At 35.0% G+C, this 14,419-nt stretch overlaps 1 protein-coding gene across 2 annotated transcripts in view; it reads right to left on the reverse strand.

Moving 5' to 3' along the window:
- Positions 1-1,958: 1,958 nt before the first annotated feature.
- The window catches only part of LOC149787116 (uncharacterized), a 153,259-nt gene continuing 140,798 nt past the window's right edge, over positions 1,959-14,419 (reverse strand). For both annotated transcript variants that reach the window (XM_089977631.1, XM_089977630.1), the window contains exon 15: positions 1,959-12,022. The gene's annotated coding sequence lies outside the window, so the exon portion shown is untranslated. The remainder of the gene's footprint in view (positions 12,023-14,419) is intronic.

Genomic DNA, 14,419 nt, shown 5'->3' on the forward strand with positions numbered 1-14,419 from the left:
CAATGTACAGAACTGTGGTGGTCGAAACATTTTGGCGATGTCTAAATAGGAGGTTGATAACCTTCAGTCTTGCCCATTTATTTTTATTTTTAATGATTTATTGCACTTATTTTACTTTTACTTTTTGGAAATATTTGTATAGATGTTTTATTAACGCCAAAGAATGATCGCGAATATATATTAAAAAAACTGACCTGAAGGAAAATAATCTGCTTAATAGTTTTATAATAACTTTTCATATTACGCATGGGATGGGTGTGATCAATAAACAACACGTTCACTAATACTTCAAAACTGACATTTGTATCCTAAAAAGATAGATGAAAATATTAATGATCGTGTCTGTTGGAATTCAGATTGATCTGGTAATTTCATCCGATGAAAAGCTTTATTGCGTTTTATGCTCACATAGATTCGGTGTAGGGTTGTATGCTTACTAATAATTCGGTGTAGGGCTGTATGCATACTAATAATTCGGTGTAGGGTTGTATGCTTACTAATAATTCGGTGTAGGGCTGTATGCTTACTAATAATTCGGTGTAGGGTTGTATGCTTACTAAAAATTCGGTGTATGGTTGTATGCTTACTGATATTCGGTGTACAGATGTATGCTCACTAATAATTCGGTGTAGGGCTATCCTCATTTTAACTAGATGTGTGTGTGTGTGATTTAGATTTTTTACGTTGCTTTAACAAGTTTTCAGTCATATCGCTATGATCTCTTCAGTATGGCAGTTTATAGTGATGTCAAGTACTGGGACATCATGTTGCACACGTGTAGCATGATGTTCCACTAAGTCAAATTATTCTGAAACCAGGCCGACCAGTCTTAGCACTAACCTCTTAAGGCTGAGCGCCATTTTTATGTCTTTGGAATGACTCAGCCAGATCAATAGTTTAAGAATGCTTAATTAACATAATCTAACATCCGGGTAATTTAAAATCAATGTTTTGAACCTCTGAACTTGGATATGTATGAACTTGGATTTGTATGTACAATTATGGGGAAATATATAACTCGGAAGTGTGCCATTTCACCTTACTAATCGCAATAGAACAAGCATAACATACATATGAGCTTCTGTTTAGGTTAAATGTTAACCCCAAATGATCATATAGCACATCTTGAGCAGTGTCTGGCAGTCTTTTCCATTTTCCATGTAAATTAACCTTATTGGATCGGTACCCAGGTGAAAACCACAAGTGAACACATATTTTTCGCCAATATTTTTTACACATTTTTATTTGCTTTCCATTTCTTCTAATCACGCACTAGCTGGACGAGAATGTTGTGTTGCACCGAGGTCATGGGCTCAATATTCTTGTTTAAACTTTCGGTTCATTTGGTCATTTGACTCTTCTGTAGCGGAGTCAATGTGAAATACCCTATGTAGTATCTACGGATGGTATTTCTTACCTGTCCTGTTCGGAGTCTGCTTGTATCACGTGATATTCACATTGATGCCGTTACAGCCGAGTTACCTGACCAAATGAACTGAAAGTTTCGATTGGGCGAACGAGAGAAGTATCATCGGATTGGATGCCATTTATAGTATGGTTACCACGAAACTTAGAAATGTCAACGCTATTTAGGGTTGTGTTATTCTACTTGGATTTACAAGTTGTCAAACATACGAACTGATTCGGAAATATCTGTACATATCGTAAAAAGAACCCTTCCGCTGACGGGAGCTAAACAGCCGCAACAAATACACGTAAGTGTATACAATGTACGCTGATGTATGCAGTCAAAAGTGGCTGCCGATAATTGCAGCCTTTAATGAATAGGTGATATCAGCTACTAACCCCAGCATCAATATCATCATGGGTAACGGGCTTTTTTATTGTCTTAGTCTACGTTATGATGCCCCAGTGCCAGACATCACTATAAACTATCATACTGCAGACATCGTAGCAATATGACTGATTTTTTTTTTAAAGCTATGTTAAAAATCCAAAAAGCTATGTTAAAAATCCAAAACACACACTCAGCTGTGAGGGTGGGGTGGGGACATTATGCTGAAATAACGGCATGCTGGCATGCACACAATATGGTTCATCTCTAAGGCATGTAGGGGGTGGGGTTAACAGACCAATATTGTGCCCATGACCTCTATGCAACACAAAATATTGGTTCTACTTGGAGTTACAAGTTGTCAAACATACGATTTGATTCGGAAATATGCTGTACATATCACAAAAAGACCCCTTCAGCAGACGGAAGCTCAACAGCTGCGAAAAATGCTGGCAAGTGTATAAAATGTGCACCGATGTGTGCAGCCAAAAGTGGCTGCCGATAATTGCTGCTCTCAATGAATAGGTGATATCAGACCCTAACAACATCATTACGGGTGAACGACTGATTTACTGGCCTAACAGCAGACATGTAGCATCATGTCCCACCCAGTCACATCCTGACACAACGTCGACCAGTCATAACACTAATCTGTTAATGCTGAACACCAAGTGAGGCAGCTGCTAGTACCATTTTTATAAGTCTTTGATATAATTTGGCTGGGGTTCAAACCTGCGACTTCCCGCATCCGAGGCGGATGCTCTGACCGCTTAGGCCACCAAGCAGTCCCATTGCTGCTGAATTCATTACAATGTGAATAGTGTGGTCAAACACAAGTTCAGCGTACAAAACAAACTGTAATATTTACATATGTGCACAATGCATGATTACGATGACACTATATGTTCATGGTATTATAAGTCATGCACATGGTCTGCGATTGTGGTTATAACTAAAAGAAACACATTACATGGCAATGTAGTTACACCGAATCCTTAAGAAAGGGCTATTGTTATATAATAAAGACTGAATTTGGAAATTAAAACTGGAGCTTTATACAAAATACCAATGGAATTGATAATAATAATAATAATAATAATAATAAAGGCAGTCAACTATAAAATACATGTAAACCAACTATTCAGCTACAAATTCAAGTTCTTCGACCATTGAAAAAACCCACAAATAGCAAATAAAGCCATATGATCAAGCAATATATATATTATTTTCATCTGTTTGTAAAACAATCAGGAATATCTACCTGAATGGGAAAACCACGAAAATAGCCTCTGAAGTTTAGGAAGAATTGATAGAGATGACACAGTTGAATGGCTGGAATTTATCTCTCACACACCCTCTCCAGCATGCTTGTAGGCAGGTCTCATATGCATAAGCCCAACACTAATTGATATTTGCAATAGTAAATATTAACAAATTCAGTTCTCCTAAATTGTAATTATTAGAAATATTGAATGTAGTTTAGGATATGAATACAAAAAGGTATTATGATACTGATGGGTTTTAAACTTGGGTTGCTATGCACTATTTCCTCAGACTATACAAAAAGGTATTGTGATACTGATGGGTTTTAAACTTGGGTTGCTATGCACTATTTCCTCAGACTATACAAAAAGGTATTGTGATACTGATGGGTTTTAAACTTGGGTTGCTATGCACTATTTCCTCAGACTATACAAAAAGGTATTATGATACTGATGGGTTTTAAACTTGGGTTGCTATGCACTATTTCCTCAGACTATACAAAAAGGTATTGTGATACTGATGGGTTTTAAACTTGGGTTGCTATGCACTATTTCCTCAGACTATACAAAAAGGTATTATGATACTGATGGGTTTTAAACTTGGGTTGCTATGCACTATTTCCTCAGACTATACAAAAAGGTATTGTGATACTGATGGGTTTTAAACTTGGGTTGCTATGCACTATTTCCTCAGACTATACAAAAAGGTATTGTGATACTGATGGGTTTTAAACTTGGGTTGCTATGCACTATTTCCTCAGACTATACAAAAAGGTATTATGATACTGATGGGTTTTAAACTTGGGTTGCTATGCACTATTTCCTCAGACTATACAAAAAGGTATTGTGATACTGATGGGTTTTAAACTAGGGTTGCTATGCACTATTTCCTCAGACTATACAAAAAGGTATTATGATACTGATGGGTTTTAAACTTGGGTTGCTATGCACTATTTCCTCAGACTATACAAACAGGTATTGTGATACTGATGGGTTTTAAACTTGGGTTGCTATGCACTATTTCCTCAGACTATACAAAAAGGTATTATGATACTGATGGGTTTTAAACTTGGGTTGCTATGCACTATTTCCTCAGACTATGTCAATACTCACTTTGACTAAGATATTGCAAAAGAAAATTCCAACAGCATAGTGCATTGCACATACAGAGTGTACAAAGAATGGTACCTTTGTTATCATTATTCAATGTGGAGTAAAGGAGAGAAGGGGATATATAACGATATGTAAAGTACTTTATCTTTGAAAATTTTGTTTTGTTTTGAACTGATCGATTTTTATTCTAATTTGTCTTAGAACACATAATTTTGAGAGGATGTTGTTTTTGTACTTTGTGTTTATATTTTAATTATACATATTTGTATATTTACTGAAATATCACTCATGATGTACAAGTTTTTTTTTCTCACTGTTGATACAGCTATTCAACGAGTCTCACTGTTGATACAGCTATTCAACGATTCACACTGTTGAAAAAGCTATTCAAAGATTCTCACTATTGATACAGCTATTCAATGATTCTCACTGTTGATACAGCTATTCAATGATTCTCACTGTTGATACAGCTATTCAACGATTCTCACTGTTGAAAAAGCTATTCAATGATTATGACTGAACAGTTCTTTTTAATGCAACATTACATTTTGAAAACACTGCTAAAGACTGAACAGTTCTTTTTAATACAATATTACATTTTGAAAACACTGCTATTATATTCTCACACCTTCCCATTTGTCTTTATCCAGCCTAATGATTTTAAAAACAAAAAGCATTGAAGACATAAAATATGCAAAAAAAAATTGTCATTTCGTTCACTGATCGATAATTTCTAACCTGACTGTTGCCAAAGTACCAACAATTTGATAGTAGGTCAAACAGGAAAATTGTGTTATGAGCATAAAGGTAACTGGGAATGAAGGGACTCAACCTCTCAGACACAGTACACTGAGACACAGAGAGAGGAAGAAATTTTGTCGACCCTGACAAAATATGAGTAAACGTCCCTCGCCCTTCATCAGAAATGACAACAAGGGTCCCCTCTGTAGTCTCTAACAGTGTGCATTTAGTAACACATACAATAGTAGGGAACACATAGACAATTGTACAAAGTACAAAGGACTGTGTTTTCCTAATGCTACATAGGTATTTTACAACTTGTGTCATCTGAGCAGACACACCCATTCCTATCCTTACAATCCCTTCCTATTTTTTTAACATGTCCCTGTGTCTCATCATAATACTTCCATTTAACTGCACTCTCATAGATGCTTGCATTGCCAGTATAACGGAAAATGCGCCGTTTGACCCGGGCTTGAACCTGGCAATGGTCTCTGATAATCTTTGTAAAACCGTTTGAGGAAACCAATCACCAAGTGTACTATCAGAGGATGTGAACATAAACATATATCTAAAGAAAATTATGCCTTTGGACAGAACAAGTGGAATCTGAAAACAAGGATCTAAATAAGTACATTGATATCAAAAAGCAAAAACTCAATTTAAAAATATTCTCAGAATTCACCGTGTTAGAATGAGAAATGCCCACAATGCAAAGCTGAAGGAAATACAGAAACAAATAAATCATTTTGGACCATAGGAGGTAACCTCATATTTGTGTTTGTGCTTTTGATTAGGACTTTTAATGTAGGTTTAACAATTTTTCAGTCATATCGCTACGATGTCTGCAATGTGGCAGTTTATAATGATGTCTAGCACTGGGGCATAAGGCCGCAGACATGTAACATGTTGCCCCAACCAGTCACATTATCCTGACACCAGGCCAACCAGTGCTAACATTAACCTCTTAAAGCTGAGCGCCTAGCGAGGCAGCTGTTAGTACTGTACCATTTTTGTAATTTTTTTGTATGACTTGTCTGGAGTTTGAACCCACAACCTCTAACCTCATAGACCTACTAGTTCTCTCATAAGTAGATATATCCACGATAAGAAACCTACTATAAATAATTTTGTCAAAAATTACTAATAATGCTAAGTATTAGGGGTGAAACGATATATCTGTGCTGTGTATCAATACGATTCACGATATGCAGCCTGCAATATGATGCATATCAATACACATATGAACTTGATTTTTTTTCCATCTTTGGAAGGTAGGTGGTGCCCTGTCATGTATGTTGCCATTCTGGTCATATTTCCAGTAAACAGACTACAGACAGAAATACAGTTATCATATATTTATATGCAATTCTCATTGATGAGAAGATAACAATATTTTCAAATAGGCTAATTGTTTGTTGCAGTGAGTTTTATTATATGTTTTACGCCATGAATGATTTAAAAACATCTTATTACCAATTTTGTGTCTCAGTTAAGCTTGGAAGACAGTGTGACGTTATCTTCAAAACAGAAGAAATAATGCAATTTCCAAGTGCAAACGAAATCTCATTTAGAAAAAATCCAGGCATGGGAATAATATTTACTTCCTGCAGATGCAAAAGACTGCTTCAGCCACATGTACTTGTATTTGTTAGCAAAGAAGGAAAACTAATGACTACACCCATTTTTAAAACTTACACGAGGTGAAAAACTTAAGCAGTTTGAAATCTACCCATTGTTCATTCTATGCTAATTTCATTTTTTCCATCAGCATCATCATGTACTGGTTAAATATCTCTGCATAAAAAAAAGATATTCCAAATTTGTTCCCCATGTGCAATTTAAGGAGATGATGAGAGGATTCTATCTCAATGGAGACCTCCCTCTTTATCAAAGAAAAAAGGAGCGGGAGGAAAAATGGTCATAGGTCAATATTTATCTAAACTTCAATATATGTCTCTCTTTCTTCTTTTTATCAATATTGTTCTGTGCTTTTGTCTGAAAGGGGCATATGCATAACTAGCTTTTTCGGCTTGAATATGTTGGGAAATTGATGTGTATGACTGTTATGCACAATTTTCTATGAGCTCATGACTATTATCTTATATATATATATATATATATATATATATATATGCCCCAAAATAGGATTTTTCACTAACCTAATTTTGTTAAATCAGTAGTGTATCGACTATCATGCCAAATTTTATATCTGTTCCATAATGCTGTAGAAGGGTATTTAGTCCACCAATGCTTGTGTATCTTTACTTCTTAATTTCATTTTTATTCCCTTATTTTATTCAATTTATCATAACCGAGATATGAATACATGCCATGTATATGGTTTTGTAGCATAGAATCTGCAGGCTGAAATTGATTAATGAAAAAAAATTGAAAATTGCATTACACTTTTAAACTGTTTGCTTAATTACACTCAGTATTCTGCCCTTTGTACATTTAATTTCGAAATACCATTTACAAGGTCATGCCGTCCATATTTTATTCAACCAGCATGTACATCTGACTCTAGTTTAACACCATTTCAGGCTCAAAATCACTCACTGGTATCTCCATTAACAATTTCCAAGCTCCAATAATGTGATATACTTCATAACTTTAAAAATTATTGCCATGAGCACTATCATTAGCAAGTATCTACCGAACCAAATTGTAATGAACCATACTAGGAATCATAAATATTGGGTTTTCTAGGAAGCCCTTATTTTAAACAAGCATTTGTATACCTTTCTTCATGAATAGTTCAAACTATGCCATGTTGCTTTTTCTTGGGCACGTTGTGCTAATCAAATTTAGTTTCACAACCATTTATGTGGTGCATGAAGAACCCAGATGTGGAACAGTTTCTACCTGAAAAACAGATGTCGCAATAAGAACAGTTAAATAAAAATTGTATATTTCACTGAGCACTTTTTTACATGTGGGCCTTTCAATGACTTTGCACCAGTTCTCGCATTTCGCTGTTCTCCAGGTGCACGAATTCATACAAATTGAGCATGATTCGTGCAATAGCACACCCTGACATCATCTCCTCTAAAGTACTTGACATATCTACTGACTTTCCCATGAAGTCTTTGTCTTGTTTTGCTAGTAGTTACTGTTGGTCAATGAAGAAAATAAGCTACATTGATTTCTGATTGGTGGTTGTTGTTAAACCTGGACCAGAACAAGCAGTATTCACAAATGATAATTTAATGTAAGATATTTTCACCATGTAGCACACCAGTAGCATAGCTTTCAAACCGACAAAAGCAGTCAAGATACAAATCAAAGTAAAAACTTCACATGAAAGTGGTAATTATATAATGATTAAAGTACTTCATTATACATGTGGAACACATATGGAATGTATGGGTTAAGATAAATAGCATGGAAATGGGAAGGGGGGGGGCATATTATGAACCATGTCACTGTGATAAGTTGTAGACAGTGCCTAGGTATTCTCAAATAGTCTTTTTTCATTTTTACTAATAAACATGAGTACCTGTGATTGCAAATGCTGTTTCAGATGGATTAAAATTTTACAGCATAACAAGGCAATTAATAATTATTCCTGACTACTTAAGACTAAAAGAACGTGCATACAGTAAGTATCGTTTTGTATTGATTCTCTGTTTCTTGTATCGATTAGTGCATTATTTCAGCAAAAGTACTGATGCATTGATATATCAATGAATCAATTCATGTCTACTAAATATATTTGTCTTTCCAGCTAACAATTAAACTTTCACAGCACAATTAAATTGTAAATGCATTTAGTGACCAATGCAATAAAGTTGACAAAATTAAGAAATAAATTATTTTATAAAACAATACGGAGCAAGACAAAAATATGATCTAATGTTGATACATCTGCACGAAAAGAGAAATTTCCATACTCACACAAGTTGTGCAAGAAAAAAGCCAAATGATTTTCACAAAATTCATCAATCCATGCGATACCAAAACAAAACGAGTTTCTTTCAATAGGACAAAATACTGTATATACCTCTAAAAAAGCAATAAATTAACATACAGTTTATAATATTTAACTTTTCAAAGCGTAGATCAAGGGAGGTAACCCATAAAACCTTATCTAGTTGTGAAAGAGAGATAACTCACAATTATAGTATGAATGTTTCACTTTTACATGCATATTAAATTCTTTTAAGTCAGGGATAGAGAATAAAAAATTAAGAATATCCCAATACATTGCTAACCGATGTATGTATATAGAAATGCAGACTAGTGAACATTGTTCTCAATGATAAGCATCATTTGAGAAAATACCTATCATTCTGTATACTGTACAGATGGCTAGAGATATGATGCAGACAAACCATATTTTTTTTCGAGTAAAAAAATTTCTTTGAAGGAGGGGTGGGATTAAGTGGAGTTTATTTCTGAACATTAAAATCTAACAGAAACTCCACATAATCTAATTCTCTTTTATTTCAGGGACGATGATTTCCCTCCTTCTGTCAGAGTACATAAACAGTTTAGATATCTCTGCACATAATCTAATTCTTGTTTCTTTTAGGGATGGAGATTTCCCTCCTTCTCTCAGAGTACATAAACAGCATAGAAAACTGAATTACCAGGAGTTGCACTATGTAAGAGTGTACACTGAATAATCTACATTTGAACTGTGGATACAATTTTCTCTATTAGCTCCAAATAAGGATTACATTTTTATGATGATATAAATAGCATCTAAACCATATCGTAAAATACTTTTAATTAAAAACTTATTTTTCAAAATTCATATGTAACTGGTATGTTTACAATGCTGACTAATCATATCTACTGTTTATATTAGTTACTCAGATTATTATAACATGATAGGTGACATACATGATAATTTACAACAACTTTTTACAAGTGACGGAATTACACTGACATGGAACAAATATTGATTTAATTAAATAAAATCAAGATAAAATAAACCTCGTAATACAATGTCTTGAGTATTTCTCCTTAGGCCCGTGCTTAGAGTAATTATATATTACTCTCTTAATAATTATAACCTAACTTAGCCAGTGCCAAGGTTTCATGACAAATATATATGAAAGTTTCAAGAGTGTCTGTACTTTCTATAGTATATATCAGCGGTTAAAAAACATCATTTTTTGGTGATGTCTCGATAGCCGTAGTAGTATTTACGCTGGAACGTGCAGGCAGTTAATAGTTGCCATATCTCGCAGCAGAGGACCAAGGTTCGAATCCCGACATGGAACAAATATGGATTTAATTCAATAAAATCAAGATAAAATAAACCTCGTAATATAATGTCTTGAGTAATTCTCCTTAGGCCCATGCTTAGAGTAATTATATATTACTCTCTTAATAATTATAACCAACTCTGCACCATCCCCCATCCACCTCTGATATAATATTGATTACTCCCATCTCTGTGTGAATCTAAGTATTGGGCTTGCCGAATGTTGGTAAGTGATGAAGCTTGCCAGTAGCTTCTCATTGGTTGAAGGGGTCTTCCTCCACCAGTTATGCTGGCCGCCATGTATATCCTATTGTGTGCTGAAAAATGGCAGTACAACCATATGCTAGGGTTAAGTCATGTTGGGGTTTTCTAGGTAGCACATATTTTAAATTACCCCGGTAGATCTGTAAAACTCACTTTATGCAAGGTTCAGTCTCAATAAACGCTTGTTCCTAGGCCCAATGTGCCAATCAATTTTTGATTAACAACTAGTCATGACAAGCTGAAAACCCCTATGTGTATAGAAATGCCTTCTTGAACAAAAAGACTGATGCCATAGCAATGGCTACGATACATTACTATATGCGATTTAAGGGTCAACGTTTACATATATAAATATAAGAAAATAAACATCATGATGCACCATCATTACTTTCAACACTGACCACTTTGATTTTTGAAATTTATGAATAGAACAAAATAAACATCATGTATGATGCACCACCATTACTCTCAACACTGACCACTTTGATTTTTGAAATTTATAAATAGAACAAAATAAACATCATGTATGATGCACCATCATTACTCTCAACACTGACCAATTTCAGTGTTCAAATTGATGAATAAAACAAAATAAACATCATGTATGATGCATCAGCACTGGTATCTTCACTGATAACTTTGATCTTTAATCGAAGTCTGACAATATAAGACAGCAATCCTGGTATGTATAATGACAGGGTTGACATCTCAATGCAATATCAATCAGTACTGTGCACCTATAACACACATCATCAACATGAAAATTGGAAGCTAGTTCTTCAGGAATATATCATCTAGTGGGCAACATATACCAGCATTGTTGTACAGTTTAGATTACTCTACCATATCTTCAATTATTGAGTAATTTCTCGCACCCTCTTGTGGTTGCATTTTCCGAACTCCATTGATCAGTTCTTTTGTAGGTAGCTTGCCATGGAATAGCCAAGTATATTAAACTATGGATATGTATAACACATGTCGGCTTACATTGCTATTCAACAAACTGAAATAGTGGCTCACGCTAGCAACAGTATAGGAGTAAAGCATAATTTCTACATTTCTGTGAATAAAGTTTGCATGATTTTCACAAAATTGTACCTAATTCTGATTTTAACTGAGAATGCCTGCTGATTCAAACACAGGCACAAAGTGTTTCCTTTTAGCAGGTTTCACATCGGTGCCTTCAAAGTGCAAACCTGACAGTGGATCACTGAATAGGGGGTCACATGATCAATGAAACTGCAAGAATCTACATAACAGAAGCATGCAACTCACAGAACATATGCATAATGAATTAAGCACAAGTCAATCTCTATTTTCTCCAGAAATAGTTTACTTTGAGCTGCTTATGCACATCCAAAATTATATTTTCCATTCGATAATTTGCATGTCAACTATCTGATAGACTTATATCAACAGTCTTGTGAGAACCATTTAATGATGCCATAGTCTTCATGTTCCTTCAACTTGGAAGAAATAAAATGTCCATCCAATACTGGTTTCATATTTGCTTTCACTGACAATTCTACTGGTTCTGCAGGTTGCTTGTCAACACATATAAGTACTAAAGAATAGGACATCTTGGGAGATTGGATCCATGATCAGCAGCAAACACATAAGATGCATAATCTGTAAAAATAAAATGTTATCATGAGTTTTTGTTGTACAGTTAAAATAGCAGATGAACGTCTTAAATGCAAATGTAGATAGATTATTTAATATTAAAGTATCAGTTAATATATATATATATATATATATATATATATATATATATATATATATATATACACACACACATACACACACACACAATGAATTTATTCATGATCTAATTTAATTGATGAATCATTTATACAAAATATTCGCTTTTGTTTAGCTAGAAAGTACAGTAGTCCCCCTCTTGAACGGCCCCCCTGACCAGCGGCCACCCGCTCCTTACGGCCAGAATCCGTTGGCACCGACGAGTTTGTGTTCAAAAGTACCCCTCGCGAAAGGCCACCCGGCTAACGCGACCAGCGGCCAGCATATTAGTGCAAAATCATAAAATTTACCCCTCACAAGCGGCCGCATTTTATTTGAATATGTATCCAGAACCAGTATTGTATTCATAACGTGTGTTAAGTAATCCGATTTCTGTTTCCCGATGTCAGGTTTTCGTTACTGAAAGAAGTGTTGAGTAAAGTACATTTATCACTAAGGTTAATATTATATCATTTACGCCTCACGAGAAGCCAAATTTATTCCATAAAAACCGAGAAAGACTCAAATTTTAATCCATACAAAAGGGTACATACATGTAATCCAATTAGCCTTACTACTGTGTTATCATAAGATGTCCGGTTTAGTCACTCTGATAATTGTTAAGAAAACAATTATCGAACAGTAGAAACAGCTGAGAAGTGGCAGTATCGATGTGCAATACCCAAGTCAGCAGGAAAATGGTTTAATGGCCTTTATGGCTTCCCTTAGTAAGATGTTGAGCTTGTTCACTTTGGTAATCAGTGGCTATTACCCCTGACAATAATTGTCAAAATTACGAATCCTAGCGGCCGCGAGGTCAAATCTTCGTGATGTTAATGGTACATATCGAAGCCGTTTTGGCTTCTCTCACCTAGTTTCAAGAAATGTATAAAAACAATAGGGTACCAGACTGCGACTAACGAATCACGTGACAAGATCACTTCCTTTAAAAACACACGGCAATTTGATCAGATGCATACAAAATTGTTTTATTAGTATTGTAGTTGGCAACATGAATAACTTACTGCAAAAAGATCAACATGTCATCGAGGAAAATAAAAATTCTCAGTTTAGAGGAGAACGTGAAAGTAATTAAACTGACGGGAGGTGGGGGGGGATCCTTGCAGAAAACTAACGTCGGGAAGACTCAGATAAACAATATCGTGAAAGATAATGAAACAATTTTGCAGAAGTGGAAAGGTGAAATGGACGGAGAAAGGAAGATTGTTTGAGCCAGGAGACGTTTGTATCCTGATTTGAAACACAAGAAAAAGCAAAAATTTTGTCAGTTGAACTGGGATATGACGACTTTACCGCAAGTAACGGATGGTTGCACAGATTTCAAGTGCGACACAATATCAAGTATTCTGTCATTAGCGGCGAATCAGCTGATGTTAATAATGAAGTTGTCGAAGATTGGAACAAAAGACTAAACGATATATGCAGGGGATATGACAGCAAGGATATTTTTAATGTGATGAGACTGGTTTGTTTTTTAGACTGTTACCAACAAAGTGACGTGATGTGAACTGTAACATAATTATAAAGACAGTTTTATAACTGTATCAATGGTTATTCATAGCATTCTTTTGCAAATGATGACAAAGTTTGTTTTACATTTATTTCACATCATGCATGTGATTTTTTAATTAAAATATTAAATATTTAAAATTAAATGTACTTGTGACTTTTTTCATATGTATTTACTATTCGCATTTGTCATCCCCCTCTAGAAAGGCCACCCGCATTATAAGGCCACTTTCCTGCTGCATTAGGGGTGGCCTTATAAGAGGGGGACTACTGTAAAACTTTATAACTGAGCTTAATCTCAAAACCTTTAGTACTGACCTCACCACCTTTATTCAGAAATAGACATAATAGTCTTTTAGTGAAAACCCCATGCTGATATCACCAACTATTCAGGAGAAGTAGCAATGACAACGTATATTTCATTATAATTACTGTGTAGGTTATACTGGGTGTCCAGGCAGCACCAGCTAGACCATGGGTTAAATGTATGTGTATAGTTTCATAGCAATCCTCCAAGCAGTTCTGGAGAAGTTCAGGTCCTCCAAATATATATACAAGTATGTTTGACTAATGTTATCAGTCAACCCTAAGTGTTTTTCATTAAATATGCTAACATGTAGTTTGTCCAAATTCCCATGTTGAAAATGATGCAAATAGTGTTTTAAGAAACAAATGAACAACAGACCCAAGGGAGCCTTATATCACTCACCTGGCTTACCTAACCCAATACTGGACCATCTCACTAAACAGGTTTAT

Source organism: Sinohyriopsis cumingii, chromosome 12 (genome assembly GCF_028554795.1).
Source record: "Sinohyriopsis cumingii isolate HCF-2022 chromosome 12, ASM2855479v2, whole genome shotgun sequence".
NCBI lineage: Eukaryota > Metazoa > Mollusca > Bivalvia > Unionida > Unionidae > Sinohyriopsis > Sinohyriopsis cumingii.